At 41.8% G+C, this 23,520-nt stretch overlaps 2 protein-coding genes across 6 annotated transcripts in view; one reads left to right on the plus strand and one right to left on the minus strand.

Annotated features, from left to right (window-relative positions):
* BRPF3 (bromodomain and PHD finger containing 3) overlaps positions 1 to 9,613 on the minus strand; it is a 288,586-nt gene extending 278,973 nt beyond the window's left edge. For 3 of the 5 annotated variants that reach the window (XM_072137237.1, XM_072137235.1, XM_072137233.1), the window contains exon 1: positions 9,066 to 9,612. The gene's annotated coding sequence lies outside the window, so the exon portion shown is untranslated. Of the gene's footprint in view, positions 1 to 9,053 lie in introns of all 5 variants that reach the window. The other 2 variants (XM_072137236.1, XM_072137234.1) reach the window with 2 other exon arrangements.
* A 199-nt stretch (positions 9,614 to 9,812) lies between these two features.
* LOC140118855 (P2X purinoceptor 7-like) overlaps positions 9,813 to 23,520 on the plus strand; it is a 43,100-nt gene continuing 29,392 nt past the window's right edge. The window contains exon 1 of the mRNA XM_072137238.1: positions 9,813 to 9,821. The gene's annotated coding sequence lies outside the window, so the exon portion shown is untranslated. The remainder of the gene's footprint in view (positions 9,822 to 23,520) is intronic.

Consider the following 23,520-nt stretch of genomic DNA (forward strand, 5'->3'; position numbering starts at 1 on the left):
TACACCCCTCAACGTATGAAAAACCACTTTTAAGAAGTTTGTTAACCCTTTAGGTGTTTTATAGGGGTTAAAACAAAATGGTGGTGCAGTCTGCAAATTGTAATATTTTTTCACAATAAACTCATTTTGGGTGGAAAATTAAACATTTACAATGGATTAAATGAATAAAGGCTCCACAATGTTTGTTAACCAATCTCTCTCGAGTACACGGATACCCCATATGTGGTGGTAACCTGCTGTATGGGCGCACGGCCGGGCATAGGAGGGAAGGGGGCACCATCCAGATCAGATTTGCTATGTCACATTGTACAGGCTATAATTTTTTTCTTTTTTTTTTTTTTATGTGGACCTATAGGGGCTTATTTCTTTTGCCACATGAGATGTACTTTTCTGGTACGTAATTTTGGGGAATCTATAGGCTAATTGGTGAGATTTTATTAACTCTTTGTTGGAGGAGGAAATGAAAATCATCACTTTTTAGGAAGATTTGTTTTTTTTGGGCTGTTTACCATACCATAAAAATAGTACATTATTTTTATTCTATGGGTAGCCACCATTACAAAAAGATCTCAATTATATAGATTTTTTTATTTTTTACCATTTTTACTGAATAAAAAATAATTTGGCAAAAATGTTGTGAATTTTAGCATCACCGTCTTTCATATGCATAACTTTTTTATTTTTCGCCTCACAAATCTGTTTAAGGGCTTATTTTTTGCGAGAATGATTGTTCTTTTTAGTGGTCTTATTTTAGAGTGCATAACATTTTTTAAATCACTTTTTAGAGCATTTTTTATAGGGTATTAATTGAAAATTATCTTTTTTTGGAGGTTTTTTTTTTTTTTTTTTTTTTTTTTACGGGGTTTACAGAATCTAGTAATGATTCTGTTTTATTATGCAGATTGTTACGGACGCAGGGATACAAAATATGTGGGGGTTTTGTGTATTTTATTCAATTGTACTGAATAAAAAACAATTTGGAGAAAATCTTGTTCATTTTAGCATCACCATCTTTTCATATGCATAACTTTTTTATTTTTCGGCTGACAAATCTTGTTAGGGGCTTATTTTTTGCGAGAAGAGTTGTTCTTTTTAGTGGGTTTATTTTGGAGTGCATAACATTTTTTAAATCACTTTTTAGAGCATTTTTTATAGGGTATTAATTAAAAATGATCTTTTTTCGGAACGTTTTTGCATTTTTTTTCTACGGCGTGTACAGTGTGGGTCCAGTAATGATTCTGTTTTATTATACAGATTGCTACGGACGCGGCAATACCAAATATGCGGGGGGGGTTTGTGTTTTTTATACTTTAAGTGTTCTTATAGGAAAGGGGCTTATATTTTAAAGTATTTATTTTATATTTATTCTAATGTATTAACTTTAGTGTTTGACTTTTTTTTTACTTATAAATACTTGAACTTGAACCAGTGATGCTCTGATCACTGGTTCAAATTCAATACACTGCTCTACAATACTATTTTATTGTAGAGCAGTGTAAACTGTCTGAGCATGCAGGCGCATGCTCAGACAGTTTGCAGTCAGACCCGGAAGGGATCTGACTGCCAGGGAGACCGGGCAGCTCCGGGGCACATGCCAGTCCTCGGAGCTGGCCAGAAGTGGATCGGATCCCCCGGTAAGCGGCGCGGGGGATCCGATCCACAGCGCAAACACCCTTACACGCCGCGGTCATGCTTGACCGCGGCGTGTAAGGGGTTAACACCCGCGATCGGAGCCGGCTCCGATCGCGGTTGTTAGCGCAGGCAGTCAGCTGTACTAGACAGCTGACAGCCACTGCTTCTGGTACCGGCTCCGTTCGTGAGCCGGTGCCAGAAGCAGGACGTTATAGAACGTCCCCGTGCGCTAAGCATCTAGCCCCGGGGACGTACTATAATGTCCTGGTGCGCCTAGGGGTTAATTTAAGTTTTGCGTTTTGTTTGGAAAAAAAAAATTGGCAAAAGTTCAGAAAATGTTTTCGTTCTCAAAGTTTGAAATGTTCTGCTTTCCAGGCAGATAGTTAAGCTTCATAACTAACATTTCTGGAATGTCTGCTTCATGATGATGATTAAATGTCCACTTATTTTTTTTGTTAGGAGGCTTAGAAGACTCATATTGTGAGGGCCAAACTGCAGGAGAGGATAGTATAGAAGGTTTTGTAGGTTTTGTGGGGGAAGGGGTGTTAGTGAGATGACAGGTTCGTTTTAACAATTGGAATAATCCTTGAAGGTTTTCGTACATTGACACTTTAATGCTGATTCTATATAACAAACATGTCCTACCTCTTCCTACCACTGTTGGAGAAGATGTGGAAGAAAAAAAACATACCCTGTTCCACACCTGGAAATGTCCTCTCTTATCAACCCCACTGGAGCTTTGTGTTCCAACTTCAAAATGATCTCTGTCAATTTCCAGTTGACTCCTCCCCACAAAAAGCTCTTTTACTTTTGGACCTCTCCCCCCATCTCAAAGAATCCTAGTAACCAAAATCATTGCTATAGCCAAATTGCTAATAGCCAGAAGGTGGAAATTCCCCAACAGTACCTATAACTCAACAATATATAACAAAGATCGATACAGTATACTCTTATGAGATGGCACTTGTATAGGTTTCCTTAAATCCCATTCTTCAAACCGGGTTCGGGACTCCATTCAAATTACCCTGACAAACTATTGTAGCGTATACCCTCTTCTCTCTCTCCTGCATAGCGTCAATTTTTGTATGTATTTCATGACCTAGCCTGACTTACCTGTGGATTTAAAGAGGACCTGTCACCCATAAAAAGGCACTAGCAACTGCTTACTAAAGTAAGCAGCTCCTAGTGCTACAACAGATGTGGCAGTGTTACAATAGTAGCGTTATCAGAACCCTCCGATAAAGCAGACACTGCTGCTTTGTACTATATAAGCACCGGACCGCGCTGTAAACGGTCGGACGTATTCATGTAACACTGCTACATCTGTTTTAGCACTATGAGCTGCTTACTTTAGTAAGCAGCTTTTAGTGTCTTTTTATGGGCAACAGGTCCTCCGAGTCATTCCATGTGATATTGTTTTTCCCTGTATAGGTTCCCTTTGCTCCCTACCCCCTTCCTGTGAAAGCTCAAAACCTTAAAGGAAACCTACCATTTCAAATGGTAGGTTTAAGCTGTAAACACCGAGCACCAGCTCAGGGTGAGCTGGTGCCGGTGCTTTTTAAACTTTATAGCAGAAGCCGCTTGGCTTATGCTGTAAAGTTTAAAAAGTGTTAAAACCGCGATACCGCGGTTTTAACACTAACGAAACTAAGCACCGGCACCAGCTCACCCTGAGCTGGTGCTCGGTGTTTACAGCTTAAACCTACCATTTGAAATGGTAGGTTTCCTTTAAATTCTACGGTACCATTCAGGACTCTAAACCATCAAGTAAAGATTGAACCACTTTCTCTTTTTCTCCCTACATAATCACCTTCTAAACCAGTGATGGCGAACCTTTTAGCGGCCGAGTGCCCAAATTGCAACCCAAAGCCCCCTTATTTATTGCGAGGTGCCAACCAAAAATTAAAGCAGTAATTTATTGCTCCCTGTTCAACAACTTTCAATCATATTGGCCTCCTGAAAACACAACACACTAGAAAGATGGAAAATTTACATCACTTCTTTCCAGCGTCCCTCTGTACACAGAGAATCATGGGGCCAGCAGGAGGTCCTCAAAAGATAATGCTCCCTCTTCCTACAGTCGCAAGTAGCGAAGCAAGTATCAAAATATGACTGACAGCAGCATCTTTTAAGTTGCTTGGAACTTCAGGAAGATTCTTTGAGTCTTGTCTGGTGTGCTGGGGCGATGGCCTGGGTGCCCACATAAAGGACTCCGAGTGCCGCCTCCGGCACCCGTGCCATAGGTTCGCCATCACTGTTCTAAACTATACATGTATACGCCTCTGCAAAAGTCAGTCAATATTTTATCACCTACTCTTTGTTAATTTTTGTCTGATAACAAAATAAAACAATGTATTTTTGTTTTAAATATGCAACAGATTTCTTCTCCTTAAATGGGAGAGGACAAATCTATTATAGAATCTAGTAAAAAATATGAAACCAATATGCATATACACTCACCGGCCACTTTATTAGGTACACCATGCTAGTAACGGGTTGGACCCCCTTTTGCCTTCAGAACTGGAAGCATTCCTCAGAGATTTTGGCCCATATTGACATGGCATTACACAGTTGCCGCAGATTTGTCGGCTGCACATCCATGATGCGAATCTCCCGTTCCACCACATCCCAAAGATGCTCTATTGGATTGAGATCTGGTGACTGTGGAGGCCATTTGAGTACAGTGAACTCATTGTCATGTTCAAGAAACCAGTCTGAGATGATTCCAGCTTTATGACATGGCGCATTATCCTGCTGAAAGTAGCCATCAGATGTTGGGTACATTGTGGTCATAAAGGGATGGACATGGTCAACAACAATACTCAGGTAGGCTGTGGCATTGCAACAATGCTCAATTGGTACCAAGGGGCCCAAAGAGTGCCAAGAAAATATTCCCCACACCATGACACCACCACCACCAGCCTGAACCGTTGATACAAGGCAGGATGGATCCATGCTTTCATGTTGTTGACGCCAAATTCTGACCCTACCATCCGAATGTCGCAGCAGAAATTGAGACTCATCAGACCAATTTTTTTCCAATCTTCTACTGTCCAATTTCGATGAGCTTGTGCAAATTGTAGCCTCAGTTTCCTGTTCTTAGCTGAAAGGAGTGGCACCCGCTGTGGTCTTCTGCTGCTGTAGCCCATCTGCCTCAAAGTTCGACGTACTGTGCGTTCAGAGATGCTCTTCTGCCTACCTTGGTTGTAACGGGTGGCGATTTGAGTAACTGTTGCCTTTCTATCAACTCGAACCAGTCTGCCCATTCTCCTCTGACCTCTGGCATCAACAAGGAATTTCCGCCCACAAAACTGCCGCTCACTGGATGTTTTTTCTTTTTCGGACCATTCTCTGTAAACCCTAGAGATGGTTGTGCGTGAAAATCCCAGTAGACCAGCAGTTTCTGAAATACTCAGATCAGCCCTTCTAGCACCAACAACCATGCCACGTTCAAAGGCCCTCAAATCACCTTTCTTCCCCATACTGATGCTCGGTTTGAACTGCAGGAGATTGTCTTGACCATGTCTACATGCCTAAATGCACTGAGTTGCCGCCATGTGATTAGCTGATTAGAAATTAAGTGTTAATGAGCAGTTGGACAGGTGTACCTAATAAAGTGGCTGGTGAGTGTATAACTAGAAGATTCACTACAAAGTTCTATTGAACGCAGCATGTGTGTTGCATTTTTAAATTGAAATGGACTGCAAGGGAGGAGCCTGTCCTATTTCTATTTAACCTCTAGGCGCACATGGACGTTATAGTACGTCCCGGTGGCTAGATACTTAGCGAACCCGGCCGCACTATAACGTCCTGCTTCTGGCACCGGCTCACGAACGGAGCCGGTAACAGAAGCAGCAGCTGTCAGCTGTCTAGTACAGCTGACATCGCACTGTAACACCCGAGATCAGAACCGGCTCTGATCGCAGGTGTTAACCCCTTACACGCCGCAGTCATGCATGACTGTGGCGTGTAAGGGTGTTTCTGCAATGGATCGGATCCCCCGTGCCGCTTACCGGGGGATCTAATCCTATTCTGGGCAGCCCCGAAGTCTGCCTAGTGCTCCGGGGCTGCTCGATGTCCCTGCCAGTCAGATCCCTTCCGGGTCTGACTGTAAACTGTCTGAGCATGCATCTGCAATCTCAGACAGTTTGCACTGCTCTACAATGAAAAAGTATTGTAGAGCAGTATATTGGACTTGAACAAGGCCATCAGAGCATCGCTTGTTCAAGTTCAACTATGTATAAGTATAAAAAAAGTGAAAAACACAAAAGTTAACACATTAGAATAAATAAAAAATAAATACATTAAAATATGAGCCCCTCAAATGTCACTTTCCCATAAAAACACTTAATAAACCATAAAAAAACCAAACACACAAGACCACTAAAAAGAACAACTCTTCTCGCAAACAATAAGCCTCTAACCAGTTTTGTCAGCCGAAAAATAAAAAAAGTTCTGCATATGAAAAGATGGTGATGCTAAAATTAACAAAATTTTCTCAAAATTTGTTTTTATTCAGTACAATTGAATAAAATACACAAAACCCCCACATATTTGGTATCGCTACGTCCGTGACAATCTGTATAATAAAACAGAATCGTTATTGGACCCGCAAAGTGAACTTCGCAAAAAACAACCTAAAAAAAACTCTCCGAAAAAAAAAGATGATTTTTAATTAATACACTTTAAAAAAATACTCTAAAAAGTGATTTTAAAAAGTTACGCACTCTAAAATAAGACCACTAAAAAGAACAATCCTTCTCGCAAAAAATAAGCCCATAACCAGATTTGTAAGCCGAAAAATAAAGAAGTTATTAATATTTTTGCCAAATTACTTTCTATTCAGTAAAAATGGGATTTAAAAAAAAAAAAATTATATAAATGAGGTCTTTTTGTAATCGTGGTGACCCATAGAATTAAAATAATAAACTATTTTTACGGTAGGTAAACGGCCAAAAAAACACCCACAAAAAAAAGTTCCTAAAAATTGATGATTTTCATTTCCTCCACCAACAAAGAGTTAATAAAATCTCACCAATTAGCTATAGATGCTCCAAAATTATGTACCAGAAAAGTGCATCTCATATGGCAAAAAAATAAGCCCCTATAGGTCCATAATAAAAAAACCAAAAAAAATTATAGCCTGTACAATGTGACATAGCAAATCTGATCTGCATGGCGCCTCCTTCCCTTCTATGCCCGGCCGTGCGCCCATACAGCAGGTTACAACCACATATAGGGTATCCGTGTACTCGGGAGGAATTGGGTATCACACTTTGAGGAGCCTTTTTTCATTTAATCCATTACAAATGTTTAATTTTCCACCCAAAATGAATGTATTGTCAAAAAATATTACAATTTGTAGACCACACCTCCATTTTGTTTAAACCCCTATAAAACACCTAAAGGGTTAACAAACTTCTTAAAAATGATTTTTCGTACGTTGAGGGGTGTAGTTTCCATAATGGGGTCATTAAAAATTCTAGCTATTATTTAGGCCTCTCACAGTCCTCTCACAGAATCTTAAAAAAGCATGCCATCATTTAGTTTTTTTTCATAACTAAACACAAAAGATATCATCCAAATTTTTTAACTAATTTGAAGTACAATGCGTCACGAGAAAACAAACTCAAAATCCCCTGGATATCTCATAGCGTTCCAAAGCTCTTATAGTGACACAGGGCAGATTTGAAAAATGGGTCCGCGTCCTTAAAGGTGTATTCTTGTCTGGGCACTCACATTCAGTTTCATTAATCTGCCATATGTAAATATTTCTTGGATGTATGGGCCATCACTGGACCCCATTGTGAAGACCTGCACCTGAGTTTTTCTCCTTTAAACGCAGTGCTGCTCCTTAATCTCCCTCTGACCCTATTTCTTCAATTAGATGTTATTAAAAAAAATGTTCCTGTGTGCAGATAATTTCTCATAAATGTGGTCATGTTGTCCCTTAGAAACAAGAGATAGCTTCCTCGGATACGGCCACCTCTGATGGATTGAGTGCACAAAGAAACAAACGGTTATTGTATATAAAATGTCCGGGAGTTACTACATGTCGCACAGCCACCCTGTGGTAATGATTGCTGAATCCTGGTGGTCCGGCAGGACTCTATAGCGCAAGTCTGGCCACCGCTGCCAGAGTGTGACGTGGTCGTATCCGAGGAAGCTATCTGGTTTCTAAGGGACAACATGACCCCATTCATGAGAAATTATCTAAACACAGCAACATATTTTTATTAACATCGAATTGAAGAAATGTTTATATAAGGCAAATGAATTTAATTAAATGTAAATGCCCAGATGGGAATACCCCTTTAAGGCCAAAAGGGGTATTAACCCATAGGGGTTAAAGGAAATCTACCATTTGTTTGTATGCATTGTGAACCAAATATACATTGAGAATGCTGTAGCTACACTGATGCAGAAACATATCTTGTTTAATCCACAAACCAAGTGGTTTTACGGTTAAAAACAATTATAAAATTATGATAAAAAGGCCATTACACTATTTATGCACTCTTCCAGCATGCATAAGGCTGCCTCATCCCTCCCCACAACTTCCCAAGAACCTGTGACGTCATCCAGCTTTCCCTGTATCCTGCAGATCACTATAGTACAATGTCATTCAAGAACTTGGGAAAGCTGGCTGAACGATGGCTGCTGTACATAAAGACATTACTTCCTCATACACAGAGCTTCCTGCACAGTCCAGACAGGACTATTCAACCTGACTGGATACACCGCAGCTGGGAGATGGTGCAGCGATTGATTATTTCAGCCTATAAAGAACATAACAGTGGATACAGTGTTCTAGGCTTATGCTGGGCTGGACAGGGCTGGAGAAGTGCATAATTAGGGTAAGAGAAGAGCGCCAGACGCCACAGGAGTGTCAGAGCCTCTTTTATGCTGTAGATAAAGCATTCTCAATTTATGTTTGGTTCAAATAGTAGATTTCCTTTAAACACTTGCAATGCAAAATATGAGGTGCATGTAAACGCATCCTTAGATTTATCTGTTTATCTGTAAAACAGCTGGCTGTTTTCTTGTCAGATCTAACAGACCTGTCAGATTTCTTGTCAGATATATCAGACCGAGCATAGTGCAGTGTATGGGAGTCAATGCATCACAGGCAAAATACATTGCAGCTAAAAATTTGACTAATTTTACTGTTCAGCATCTAACAAGGAAAACGAAAACTGATATTATGCAAATGTAACGGAAAGCCAGTTAATAAGAGATTCAAAGTTAGATAAAACAGTCATAACATCAAATCTTTCTCTCAACTTTAGGTACTCTGATGTGGTTTAAGACTACCTAACTTTACATTTTTAATAAATATGTGCCAGTGTATTTACTTCTAAGTACATTACACTGTATAGTCTCATTCCTCCTTCAATTTAAGGAATGCAATAAAAACATACATGTATACATACACATCAGCTTGCCAGTAGCTCGCTCGTAGCTTCAGAAAGCAGCTTTTTCAATCTTGAAAATGCTTTCAATTTTTCATTAAAAGAACAGCATTAGACGTCCAAGATGTTGAGCTTTAATGCAAGAGAAACAGCTGTCCATATGATATAAAGCTCTTGAATTAGATAAACCAGCAACCCAAGTATTGTACACCAAGAAAGAACAAAAAAATTGGCTGGTAGCACAATGATATGCCACTGCTTCAACGTCTAATATCGTGCACAGAAATGTAGCAACGGATAGGCAAACAGAATAGGGGATTAACGACAGGAGCGCTGGAATGCTTTACGATATAACACAAACGGAATGAGAATTACAAAATCGTTAATACGTGTTTTGGCTATATAATCCGCTTGTATAACAAAAAGCCGTTCAGCTATACTGAAAGCATCTACAAAGACGTGCAAATGACACCGGAAACTACAGGACAAGGAGACAACATATGTACGACACGGACGAAGAAAAGGGAGGGGCATCAATGGAAACTGAGGAGGGAGGGTGACGGTTTCAAGTAGTCGATCTTTTTCCGCTTCCGGAGCAGATGATGGACGATATAGGCAAGCGCTGAAATATGACGTGTCATTCCCTCTATCCTTTGCAGAGTAAGCCTAAATGAGATAAGAATGAAGTTTGTTGGTCTTCCCCCTGCAGTTCATATTTTTGTCTGCTCAGTATAGTGCAGTCTGAAACGAAGTGAGCAAAAGCACTCTTCCCACGAAGTAAGTACTGAATGTTGAAGCCTGCCCTTTACTAAGCAGACTAGAATGAAGTCGATAGAAGAAAGTCCTGGCCCTTAAGACACTATTATAGACTGTTCACTATAGGAAAGACTAGAACGGAGTTGTCGGAACAACTTTTAGCCCACTTGTTAAATGTTATAGGCTGATAAAGTGTGTGATACCAATGTTATGAGAGAAATAAGCTATAAAAAGACAAAAAGTTTAAAGTCTCCTATATATTACACAAAAGATACCGTATATACCCGAGATAAGCAGACCTGAGTATAAGCCAAGACACCTAATTTTACCACCAAAAACTGGGAAAAACTCGGGTATAACTCGGGGTGGGAAATGCATTGGTCGAAGTCCCCCCAGTATATAGCCAGCAAGCCCCCAGTAGTATGTAGTCAGCCAGCTCCCAGTAGTATATACCCAGCCTGCCCCCATGTAGTATACAGCCAGCCCAAGTAGTATACAGCCAGCCCCCATGTAGTATACAGCCTGACAGTCCCCAGTAGTATAAAGCCAGCCTGCCCCCATGTAGTATACAGCCAGCCAGCCTCCATGTAGTATACAGCCAGCCAGCCTCCATGTAGTATACAGCCAGCCTCCATGTAGTATACAGCCAGCCAGCCCCCATGTAGTATACAGCCTGCCCCTCCCCCAGCACTTAAAAAAAAAATGTCGTCGCGTCCCGTATTCTTTCTTCCCACGGCTCCTGTACTGTCTTCTGTCATGGACGCGGCCATGTTTTCTTCCAGCAGGCATATATATATTCAGGAGCCAGAAGAGACGGCTCTTCTTAGTGAGCGGAGCCTTATAAGCCAGCTCACTAAGAAGACCTGCTATTTACATCACTACTTCTGCCTGTCAAAACAGGGACAAAACAATGAATTCAGTGTTCTAGGCTTATGCTGAGCAGGACAAGGCTGGAGCAGTGCATAATTAGGGTAAGAGGAGAGTGCCCGGGCAGCCATAGAAGCATCAGAGCCTCATTATCACAATTTTATTAAAAAAATTTCAGCAATACCACTTGGTTCGGGGACTAAACAAGATATGTTTCTGCATCAGTGTAGCTACAGCATTCTCAAGGTATGTTTGGTTCATAATGCATAAAAGCAAATGGTAGATTTCCAGTTTACAGCATGTACCACCATAATGCAACTTTGTGACAAACATAAATTATTTTTAAAAAAAAATACATAGTAAATGCGAAGGGAATATATATTTACATAAAACTCACATTAAACTGTAGATTTATGCACAAAAAGGAATTTAAAAATAATAACACAAAGTGAGCAGATTTATATTTACCTGTCACGGGTGAGACCAAGTTATGCGGGGGCTTCATAACCCAGTGCTCCTTACATATTGAACTGATGTTGTTACAGCTCGCCACAGAACGGGCAAAAGTAGCTTTCATGATCAGCCTTATTTCCGGGGATAAGCCCTGGCTTGGGCTACTCCTCTCTGTGACAGGAACGATCCGGTCACGGCTAATCTCACCACGTTCCTCACTGAATTCCAGTCCGTCTTTGAGGAACCTGCACGGGCGTCTTTTGCTGAGACTGCACTGTTGAACCTGCATCAAGGGGACTCCTCTGTTGGAGACTATGTGGTCCAGTTCCGTACTTTAGCCTCCGAGCTGGATTGGAATGAGGCGGCCTTGCTTGCGACTTTTTAAAAGGGACTGTCTGGTCAGATCAAAGGTGGCCTGTCTGCATTGAACTTCCCTCTAAGCTAAGTGATCTAATCTCTCTGGCCACTCAGATTGACATCTGGTTCCCTGGTTAGAGCAAAGCATCTCCACATCTGAATGTCCCTGCTCTTCTCAGTTTTAAAACAGGCAAACCAGTTCAAGTCTCAGCCTTCCGGGACTCACTTCCCTGTGGGTTGCCTTGAGAAGCCACTGGTTATAATAATAATAATAATAATAATTCTTTATTTATATAGCGCACACAGATTACGCAGCGCTGTACAAAGCATGTCAAACTGGTCCCTGTCCCCATGGGGCTCACAATCTAAACAACCTAACAGTATGTTTTTGGAGTGTGGGAGGAAACCGGAGTACCCGGAGGAAACCCACGCAAACACGGAGAGAACATACAAACTCTTTGCAGATGTTGACCTGGGTGGGATTCGAACCCAGGACTCCAGTGCTGCAAGGCAGATGTGCTACTCACTCAGCCACCGTGCCGCCCTACTGGAAACCAAATCTGCTGATGGTTTGTCCAATGGGTGCAGTATAGAGGGAGAAGAGGAGAGGACCTAGGACTGAGCCCTGAGGAACCCCAACAGAGAGCGGAACAGAAGAAGAGATAGATCCAGAAAAGGAGACACTGAAAGTGCGGTCAGAGAGATAGGAGGAAAACCAAGAGAGTGCAGAGCCTTTTAGGCCAATGGAGCAAAGCATCCTGAGGAGGAGCTGGTGGTCCACAGTATCGAACGCTGCGGAGAGATCCAGAAGAATGAGTAGAGAAGAGTCACCTTTGGACTCTTCCGTCAGAGGACAGATTCTCCATGACCCGGTCCAGTATAATCCTGAGCCCCTATCTCTGCAAATTGGGGCGTTGCACAAGGAGAGACTGTCATTTTATGACACGTATGAGACTTTATAGCAGCTTCGGCTATAAAGATTAAAAAGTGATTAAACCGTGATACAGCTGTTCAGGACACTAATGAAAGTAAGCTCTGGCACCAGCTCATGCAGAGCTGATGCTCGGTATTTCCATCTTACACCTACCCTGTCAAGTGGTAGGTTTCCTTTAAGGGTCAATCGCTTATATGCCAAGCTCAAGAAATGCCAATTTCATCAAAGTAGTCTTCCTTTCCTGGGATACATCATTTCTGACAAAGGACTACAGATGGATCCTGCCAAGTTGTCTGCCGTACTTCAGTGGCCTTGTCCAGTGGTATTACATGCCATACAGAGATTTCTGGGCTTCGCCAATTATTACCAGCAATTTATTCCACATTGGTTTCTCATCATATCGATCCTCTGGAACGACTGGTTGTTGCTGCTCCTGTGGAACTACGGTAGCTTCCTCCTGGGAAAACCTATGCTCAATCTGCTCTTTGGAAGAATATACTAATTTAGGGACATTGTTCTCATGTGGCTGGGCACCCTGGGGTGTAGAGATTGATTGCTCTCATATCTCTTTAGTACTGGTAAAGATCTGGTCAAGGATGTTTGAGATTTTGTGGGTTCCTGCGCTTCCTGTGCCCGTAACAAGTCATCACTTCTTAAGCTAGAAGGTGTGCTGCTGCCGTTGCCGATACCCAGTTGACCGTGGACTCGCATAGCCATGGACTTCTCCCATCTTCTTCTGGTAATACAGTCATCTGATAACGGATCACTTCTCTAAAATGTCCCACTTTGTTCCTCTGCCGTCAGCTCCCCGCGCTGCCAGCCTGTTCTTTCTACACATCTTCCGGCTACATGGACTTCCCTTGCACATTGTCTTGGACCGCGGGGTCCAAATTGTTTCCTGTTTCTATGCCGTTAACTGCAAGTTAAACTAGACTTCTCTTCTGCATATCATCCGCAGAATAATGGTCAAGAGGAGAGGGTGAACCAGACTCTGCGCTGCTATCCACGGCACTTTGTCTCTGCTCATTAGGATGATTAGGATGATTCTCTCCTACATTGGGCAGAATTCTCATATAATTCTCTGGACTCCGAATCTGCCAGTGCCACTCCCTTCTTTGTTGTCTTTAATAATAATCTTTATTTATATAGCGACATCAAATTCCGTAGCACTTTACAAATCATAGGGGATATATACAAATATATTTCATTACAAAGAACAAACAGTCATATGGAACAATAGGAGTGATGGCCCTGCTCACAGAAGCTTACAGACTATGAAGATGAGGGTGTTGACACAAGAGGTTGTAGAATGGTCCAGCCATTCTTTATAAGGGAACAATATGAAATAATTTAATAAATTTAATAATTATCTTTGGACGATATCCACTCCCACCTCTTACTCTGTCTGAGCCTTCTGATTTTGCTGCCATGGAGGAATTGTTTCAAGTCCATCTGGGAGCAAATACGGCAGTCACTACTTTGGGCGTCTGCCCACACCAAGACCCAGGCCAACAAGAGACGCAGGCCTCCTCCAGTTTTCTCTCCAGGTAATAAGGTGTCTTCTAGATACGTCAGACTGAAGGTTCTCAGCTACAAGCTTGGACTTCACTTAAATCCCGTGGCCTATAAGCTCTGCCTTCCTCCCACCATGCGCATCTTGAATTCCTTCCACCTCTCCCTTCTGAAGCCAGTCATCCTGAACAGCTTCTCCCAGCAAGTACCAACTCTCGTTCCTTTGCCCGTCCTGACCTTCCACTACGTCTCCAAATCTGATCCTGTGCTGCCTATCTCAACCTCCTACCTGTCCCCCACTGCGACCTTGCCTTACGATTCTTTACTTCGTCTTGTCCACCACCGCGGACAAAGTCGTGCCTGTGGAATGACCTGGTGGTACCACACCGCAACAAGTCCAACCTGCTTTTCAGTGGGCTGAAACCTGGTCGCAGGTGTCAGCTTACGTCACCGTCCGTGGTTGTACAGAGGATCCACTACCACTGATCCTGACAATACCACCCATCACACATATATCCTGTGTGAGTAATTTCCAAATCATTGTTTTTATCTTCTTGTGTGTATGTATATGTTTTTTTTAGAATCCTCGATAGTCACATAACGTTAGGGATTGGTGTCTTGGTGAGTGATATGACTTATGCTACTTCGGCAACGCCCAGGTGATGATGACCAAGGTGGATCTTTTAAATAATCTAAGCATTGTGTACACATTGGATCATGAGTAACAGGCTACGCGTCAAAACACATTAATCATATACCTATATGCCTTTGCTGCATGTTGCTATATATTTAATAAAGAAGAACACTTATGTAACCTATTTCTCCAAGATTTGTGTGCCGGACACTTTTGTTTTCATTTCTTGCAATTAATGATCCGTGGACTCTGGGCAATGTAACCGGCAGAATCTGGTCTGTGGAAGTGTGGGGTGAGCTGGCGTCTTGTGATATTTAGTTTCTATTTGGAAGTCCATTTTGCACCATGCTCCCCACTCCTGGTGTTGGCCAAAAAGAGAAATTGCGCTTTATATCATACAGCACAGCTCTACAGTTGACCAGGAAGACTCAGCGAATGAACTACCAGCGGCATTAGAATGTTTGGAGAGAAAAAACATGGATGCAAGGATATTTATTTTGGGAACCTAAGGCAGAATCCACGTTAGGATATTTCGTTGAATGGGATTAGCTGTATAAATTGTTGGAAAAAGAGGCACAAGTATCCAGGGACGAATCTACATTGGCGCTCATGGAGCACTTGCGCCGGGCCACAAAATTAGTCCTTTCTGTATGGGGACCTCGGCGTCTGGCATTGTAGATTCGCTCTCCACACAAGGTCAGATCGGTTCCATGGGGCCCACAGGTATCAGCTACTCCAAGTATAGGGCCGCTAAATGCTATTAGCAGCCCTATACTAACAAGCACACAGTTTATGGTACCTGTGCATTAAAGGCACTGATACCATAGAGCAGCGGTGGTGAACCTATGGCACGCATGCCAGAGAGGGCACGAAGAGCCCTCACTGCTGGCACGCAGGTCCTTTGAATTTAACTCAGCTTTAAAGGACACCTGTCATCAGGTCTCTGCCACTAGTCCTGTCACCTCTACCTGTTGGAGCAGCTCACAAGGATCCCATCCCAGCCTTTATCTAGTTATTTCATACATTATTCATTGTAAAATCATCTATTTTTTATCATGTAAATGAGGCTGGTCACATGGTCAGAGGCAGTGATGTCACCCCTGTTCCCCCTCCCCTCTCCTCCCCCTGCTCATGTCTGTGTGTAATGTATAGTAAAGCATGGCTAGTGTGTGCTGCATCTGCTGACATGCTGCATCCTCCTAATATACAGGTGAGAGACACAGACATCAGCTACACATGAATCTGACATGTTCTGCTGTAACATGGCTGCCTGGAGCTGTTGTATCTCTCCTAAACACACACACAGGCTGCAGGGGGCGTGGCCACCAGCACCAGGAAGCACATCATTACACAGCCTCACACCATTACACAGGCTGTCAGTCATGCACTGGGGGTGTGGCTGTGCCTCCCACTCATGAATAGAGTGGACAGCTTGAATATGCTAATGCTTCATTGGACATTTCACAGGTCATTTGCATACAGCTTTAGGACCTCATTGCTTAGGTTTACAGGCATGTAGAGGGACAATGAAGGGATAGAGGCAATGCTCTCTAATGGCAGTTTATGAAAATATATTTAGTCTAGGGGGGTTATTTTGCATGACGGGTTCTCTTTAAGTAGTATCGGAGCCGGCGCTGACACTGCCTGCTCTGTCACACTGATCACTGCAGCGCACAGGACGGTAAGCGTCCAAGCGCTGGCAGCGCAATGATGTCATTACGCTGCCAGCGCTGGGCACCTTACTCTGTGTGCAGAACAGAAGAAGCCGGAGGAACGCGGAGTCTGAGGTAAGTTTATTTTTTTTATTCAGGGCATAATATACCAGCAGGAGGGATGATTTCCTGCTCGCTCCCGCCCCTCCCCTAAAACTATGCCCGCAAGCCGGCGAGTCTACCAGCACAAACTGCGCCCGCAACCACAAATGGGGCCCCAGCCCGCTATCGCAAACCCACTATTGCGAACCACCCTGCCCCCTACCACAAACCCCACCTCGGCCCAAACCTCGCCCGCTACTGCAACCGACTCTGAACGCTACCAAACGGCTCCTCCGCCCGGATTCCGCCCACTAGACATCCAGCCCACCCCCCCACCCCCGCCCAGACTCCGCTCACTACTGCAATTCGCCCGCCCGAATTCCGGCCGCTCTCGCTACTCCCCACCCCAACTCCGGTCACTGCACCCCCCCCATCACCCCCTCCACTGGAACTCATGCCTCATAAACCCACTGCCCAGATCTCCAGATGCCGTTTTACCCCCCCTCCGGACACCTGAACTTTTGCCCGCCAGCACGGCCGCCACCTTGGACAACCAAAGAGCAAGTAATATATGTATTTCTATGTATGTATGTATATACATATTATATTATATATTTATATGTGCATTTATATATAGCTGTGTGAGGGCTTATTTTTTTGCGTAACTCAGTTATTTATTATTCCATGTCGTGTACTAGGAAGCTGGAAAAAAATGGTGAAAATGGCGGAAAAAAGCATTTGCATCACTGTCTTGTGGGATTAGATTTTAATACTTTCGCTGTGCGCTCCAAATCATTTGTCTCCTTTATTCTTTGGTTCGGTAAAATCACAGTGATACCAGATTTGTAGGTTTTATTGTGTTTTAATACTTTTTCTATAATTAAAACAGTGTACGAAAAAGAAAATAGTTTCGCCATCTTGTGAAGCTAATAACTTTAGTGTACGGAGCTGGGGAGGTGTGATTTTTTTTTTTGCTTAATGAGCCGTTGTTTTCATTGCTACCATTTTGAGGACTGTGTGACCTTTTGATAACTTTTTATTACTCTTTTATATGATGTAAAATGGTGTAAAAGTGGCGTTTCACTGTGTATAGGACTGCTGCCTCTTACTCAATGTCACACGTATGAAACAAGTATAGGAGTTTTGAAATGCAAATAAAACGCAATGGGAGGGAAGCTACCTCTGATTGGGAATGTATCATTTTATTGATTCTAAACTAAACCGTCAGTTTTCAGGTTAATTTGTCGTACTGGCACTTTGCGATAAGTAATTAGGTTTTGGTTTGCAGTTTGGGCACTCTGTCTCTAAAAGGTTCGCCATCACTGCCATAGAGTGTCAGAATTGCAGGCAAAGCATGCATAGAGTATGTATAGAGTGGACGTGGGAACTGCATTTAGCGGGCAAGAGGGGTTGCTGTATAGAGGGGTGGCTTTGAATAGGGGAGGTCACTGTATAGATTAAATGGGCCATTGTTTTGGGGGGTCATGTTAATGCAGGCTGCTGTATAGAAAGGGTATCTTTATATAAATGAATGAAAATGGCACTGTATAGCGAGAGGGGAACTGTTCATTCATAAAAGGGGTTGCCATATATACCTTTAGTAAGGAGGTGCTGCGTAAATATATCCAGGTGCCATTATAATGTATGTGTCTGTGGTATCTTTAAGAGCACAGATGGGCTGCCAAGAACTGAAGACATCTAGGAGAGAATTCATCACAGCTGGAGGAGTTATGAAGTTCTCTGCATCTCTGTCGGATGATGAAGAGATCCCAGACTACAGGGGGCACTATAGAGGCTGTAATTAGATTGTAATGAAGAAGACAGTAAATGGTGATTGATCAGATATAATTATATTATAATATCTTAGTTCATCTGCAGAGCATCTAATTTTTAATTTGGATTAATTTTTTGGTTTTGAGTATGTGTTAGGTAGTATTATTTTGCAGTAGTAATGGTAGCGGTGTGGTGGTATTATTGAGTTATGATGCAGTGGTAATGGTAGCGATATGTGGTGGTATTATTCAGTCATGATGCAGGGGTAATGGTAACTGTGTGGTGGTAATATTCAGTCATGATGCAGTAGTAATGGTAGTGGTATTATTCAGTCATGATGCAGAGGTAATGGTAGTGGTATGGTGGTATTATTCAGTCATGATACTGGGGTAATGGTAGCAGTTTTATTCAGTCACAATGTGGTGGTAATGGTAGTGGTATGGTGGCAATATTCAGTCATGATGTAGTGGTATGGTGGTAATATTCAGGCATGATGCAGTGGTAATGGTAGCGGTGTGGTGGTAATATTCAGTCATGATGTACAGGTAATGGTAGTTGTATGGTGGTATTATTCAATCATCATACTGTGGTAATGGTAATAATGTGGCAGTAATATTGGGTAGCAATGGTAGTGGTGTGGCGGTAATATTCAGTCATGATGCAATGGTAAAGATGTGGTGGTAATATTCATTCATGATGCAGTGGTAATGGTAGTGATGTGGTGGTGTTATTCAGCTTTTTGCAGTTTTTGAAGCCAAAAGCAGGTGTGGATCAGAATGGGTATAAACTTATCATTGGGAAGTGTTAGGTTGCAGTCACACAAAACACATTTGTCAGCTGGGGAGAGATTGCCCTGATTAAACAGCAGTTAAGATTTGTGTTTACAATACGCAAAAGTTAATGTAAACAATGTTAACATATGCGCTGACACAAGGGTTAACCTTTGCGTTTTGTAAACTCTAGTGTTAACAGTTCTTTCATTTCTTTAATCTCTTCAGCTGTTGCAATGCATTTTTAAATGCATGCATTAGACGCAAAGTGTGCCTGCAACCACACTTGGATCTGAAATAGCATGGCTCAGGCTGCGTTTACAGGTTGCAGCTCAAACTGCGTCACAATCAGTAGTGAGGTGGTTTTAGGAGCAGTTTTTGAAAGTTTAACAGATGAAAACCTGTTAAAAGATATGTAGTTTGAGTTGCAATGCGTAAATGCTGCCTCAGGAACCAAAATGCAAGTGGTAGGTGGTTTGCCTTAAAAGTATGTTTGTTTACAATGAAACGCATGTGTTTCATGGGAAACGCATATGCGTTTTGGCCAAACCCCTTCCCACTGGCATTTTGGTTTCTTTTTAAAAATGTGAAAAACGCCATGTGGGAATCTGCCCTGAGGGTCCGATCACACGGTGGGATATTGGTGCGTTTTTAAACTCATTAACAGCGTGTACATTTTTGCATGTTTACCATGTGTTTGGCTGCTGTGAAATAGTTTTTCTTTATTGCTGGTAGTTTAACCCCTTAGCGCTCTGCGCCGTAGCTGTACTGCGCTGAGTCCCGCGATTAGCGCTCAGCGCAGTACAGCTACTGCGCAGAGCTGATGCCGGTTCAGCGCTGCATAGCAGCCGAACCGGCATCGTTAGCCGCGGGATTTCAGCGGTAATTTACCGCTGACATCCCCGGCTAACACCCGCGGTTGGAGTGGGCTCCGATCGCGGGTGTTTAACCCGTTAAATGCCGTGGTCAACGGGGGGGGGGGATCGCTGTTTTGGCTCCTCCTGGGGTCCGATCGGGACCCCAGAGAAGCCTGGAGGGTTTACCTTTAAGATGGCGTCTGTGACGTCATCTTAAAGGCAAAGTGTCAGCCTATGCATCTGCATAGGCTGGCACTGATAATACCCTGCAATACATTAGTATTGCAGAGTATTATCAAGAACAAGCAATCAGATGTTTGCTTGTTCATATCCCATGGTGGATCATGTAAAAAATGTACAAAATAATGTTTTTCAATAAAAAATTACTTTATAAATCACTAAAAATGCCCATAAGCCCCAAAACATATAAAGAGACATATAACGCTCAAAAAAGTCTAAATCATAACACAAACCCCACATATATAGTATCACCGCGTCCGTAACAATCCATAGAATAAAACTAAATAACCATTGAACCCATATGATGAACGCCGTAAAAAAAAAAACGTCAAAAACCCGCCAAAAATTATGATTTTTACCTATTATATCCCACTAAAAATGCAATAAAAAGTGATCAACAAAACATATGTAGCCAAAAACGTAACAATGTTATGCCACTTGGAAGACAGCGATGCAAAAATAATAGATTTTTCCCCACATTAGGGTTTTATTTGGCAAATTTAGTAAAACATAAGAAAAAATATTCATGTCTGGTATCCCCGTAATCGTATCGACCCATAGAATAAAGATAACAGGATTATTAGGCTATACGGTGAACACGAAAAAAAAAAAAGTAAAAAATCCAGTACAGAATTGATGCTTTTCTACTCATGACCTCAAAAAAAGTTCCAAAATTTTCAACAATAGGTGATACCAACCCCAAAATGGTAACACTGGAAAAAGCATCTCGTCCCGCAAAAAAAATGCTGTCACATGGCCCAAATAACGGAAAAGCGAACATTTTATAGCCTTCAAAAGGGGGCAACCAGAAAACTAAAATCCTGGCAGCTGCAGGGTGCTCCTTCCCTTCTGCGCCTCGCTGTGCCCCCATAACACAAGTAATGTCCACATGTGGGGGGTCGCTGCACTCAGGAGAAATTGTAGAACAAATTTTATAATGAGTTTCTTTTTTTATCTTTTGGAAATGTGTACATTTTAGTGCTAAATGAACGTATAACCGACAAAATTTGACCATTCTAAATTTCACCGCAATTTTGATTCAATTACTATGAAGATCTTAAGGGGTTAACAATCTTTGTAAATGCTGTTTCTGATAGTTTGAGGGGTGCAGATTTGAAAATGGGTTGGTTATATAGGGGGTTTTGTTGCTAAATATGTAAAATTTGATTTCAAACAGTATTTATCCCCAAAATAGTCAATTCAGAAAATACGGAAAATCGCTATTCGATTTGTAGGCTGCGTGACGTCAAAATAAATTATCCAAACATTTCAAAAATTATGAAAATGTAAAGTAGACAAATGGGAAATGTTATTCTGCAAGTTATTTAGGTGGTAAATCTATCTGCCTGAAAACGCAGTGATTTTGAATTTCGAAAATGGCAAATTTTTCTAAAAATTCATCATTTTTTTCTTTTTTTTGTAAATAAATGCAAAACTTATCAGCCAAAATTTACCACTAAAATGAAGTACAACATGTGGGGAAAAAACAATCTCAGATTCGCTTTGATAAGTAACAGTGTTCAAAAGTTATTACCACAGGAAGAGACACTGGTCAAATTTCAAAAAAAAGTTGCGAGCCTTAACCTGCAAACAGGCTGCGTCCTTAAGGGGTTAATAGTACAGTATGTCACGCTTCAGCTGTGGGTGAATGGGCTGAGGGCATATTGCAGCAAACACCAGTAAAACCCACGATTGGTGCTAGGTGCAAAGTTGTCGGCAGCTTCAAAAAGATGGAGGCGCATGGGCAAGGATCTTGGTGAGAATCGTCGCTCCCTGTGACATCACTGGGGGGGGGGGGCTGCGATCGGTTGCCATGACAGCTTCAGGTCTACCAAAGACCTGAGGCTTTCTCGTTTTAACCGATTCATTACAATGTGCGATTTGCACATTGTAATGAATGAGGAGTAAAATCCCCATATACTGCAGTATATGGTAAATCAATCAGACAACCTAGGGTTTAAGTACCCTAGGTTGTCTGAAAAATAGGAAAAATATAAAATATATTTTTTTAAAATTATATTAAATCTAAAAATTCAAATCACCCCCTTTTCCTAGAACTGATATAAATCTAAATAAACAGAAAAAATCATAAACACATTAGGTATTGCCACATCCGAAAATGCCCAATCAAAATACAATAAGGGTTTTTCACTATGTTTAACCCTGTTACGGAAAATAGCTCCCAAAGTCAAAAATGGTATTTTTCTTGCAATTTTGAAAAATATAAAGGGTGGTTTCACAATGGCGTTTTCTTTCACAAAATAATAATAATAATTCCTTTATTTAGCGTACACATATTACTCAGTACTCCATAGAGCTTGCCAAATTGGTCCCTGTCCCCAATGGGGCTCACAGACTAATCAACCTACCCGTATGTTTTGGAGTGTGCGAGGATACCGGAGGACCCGTTGGAAAGCCACACAAAAACACGGAGAGAACATTTTTGACCCTGGGACAAACCAGGTCAGGTCTGATTTGTCATGGAACTCATTTTGGCATATGGATATTCTCTTCCTTGCTTCAGAGATATTTCACTGATAACTTAGTGAACCTTTCTTTTTAATGGGTTTTTTCATCGTTTTTTTTAACTGTTCCGATAGTGTCAGTGAACACAAACAAAACAGGTTCTAAATTGACCAATGATCAGTGATAAAAACTGAAGTGTGAAAAAAGAGCATTGAAAAGAATAGTTCAGTGAGGCATCAGTTAAAAATCACTGAAGCCAGGAAGAGAAAACCAATCTGTATGCATCCATAGGCCAAAATGGGTTCAGTGAAAAATCACTGATGTGAAAAAAAATGCCAATGCCAACACCATAAGGGAGCTTGCATGCGCCAGAAACACGGTGGCCGGTTTAAGCGTTTCGTCCTATCAAGATGTTTCAATAAAGAAGTGCCACACTCCAAAACAACTCGTAGGTTGATTAGATTGTGAGCCCCATTGGGGACAGGGACTGATCTGGCAAGCTCTGTGCAGCGCTGCTTAATCTGTGAGTGCTATATAAATAAAGTAATTATTATTATTATAAGTGCTGTATAGTTAGGTGCACTTAATATAATTTTGTCCTGTGCGCCATCTATTAGGTGTGCTGTATACTTGCATATTGCATATAGTGCATATAAACAATGTTTCTAAAAACCTATACTGTGGTAGAGGCGTATAACATGCTAGCCTTCAGGGACGGACTGGAAATTTAAAGTGGCCCTGGAAATAACTGTAAAAGTGGCCCTTTTCTGTAGGAGGGGCAAAACATGTAAGCGTGATCATGTGATGTGGGTGGAGTTACTAAACTACACAAACTGTTGATAGATGTTCTAAATCAACATGTACAGCGCAGAGAAAGAGAGGCTCACACTGCCTCCCTTATACAAGAATAACGCTTCTTTTTTAAAAGAACACAACTTAATACTCCCTTATATATACAAAAAACCTACTACAATACCTTCTCCAATAAACAAGAATGTTACTACAGGCAGTCCCCTGGTTACCTATAGGAACGGTTCTTTAGGTTTGTACTTAAGTGGAATTTGTATTTAAGTCAGAAGTGTATATTTTATAATTGTAACCCC

The sequence above is a fragment of the Engystomops pustulosus genome, chromosome 2 (assembly GCF_040894005.1).
Source record: "Engystomops pustulosus chromosome 2, aEngPut4.maternal, whole genome shotgun sequence".
NCBI lineage: Eukaryota > Metazoa > Chordata > Amphibia > Anura > Leptodactylidae > Engystomops > Engystomops pustulosus.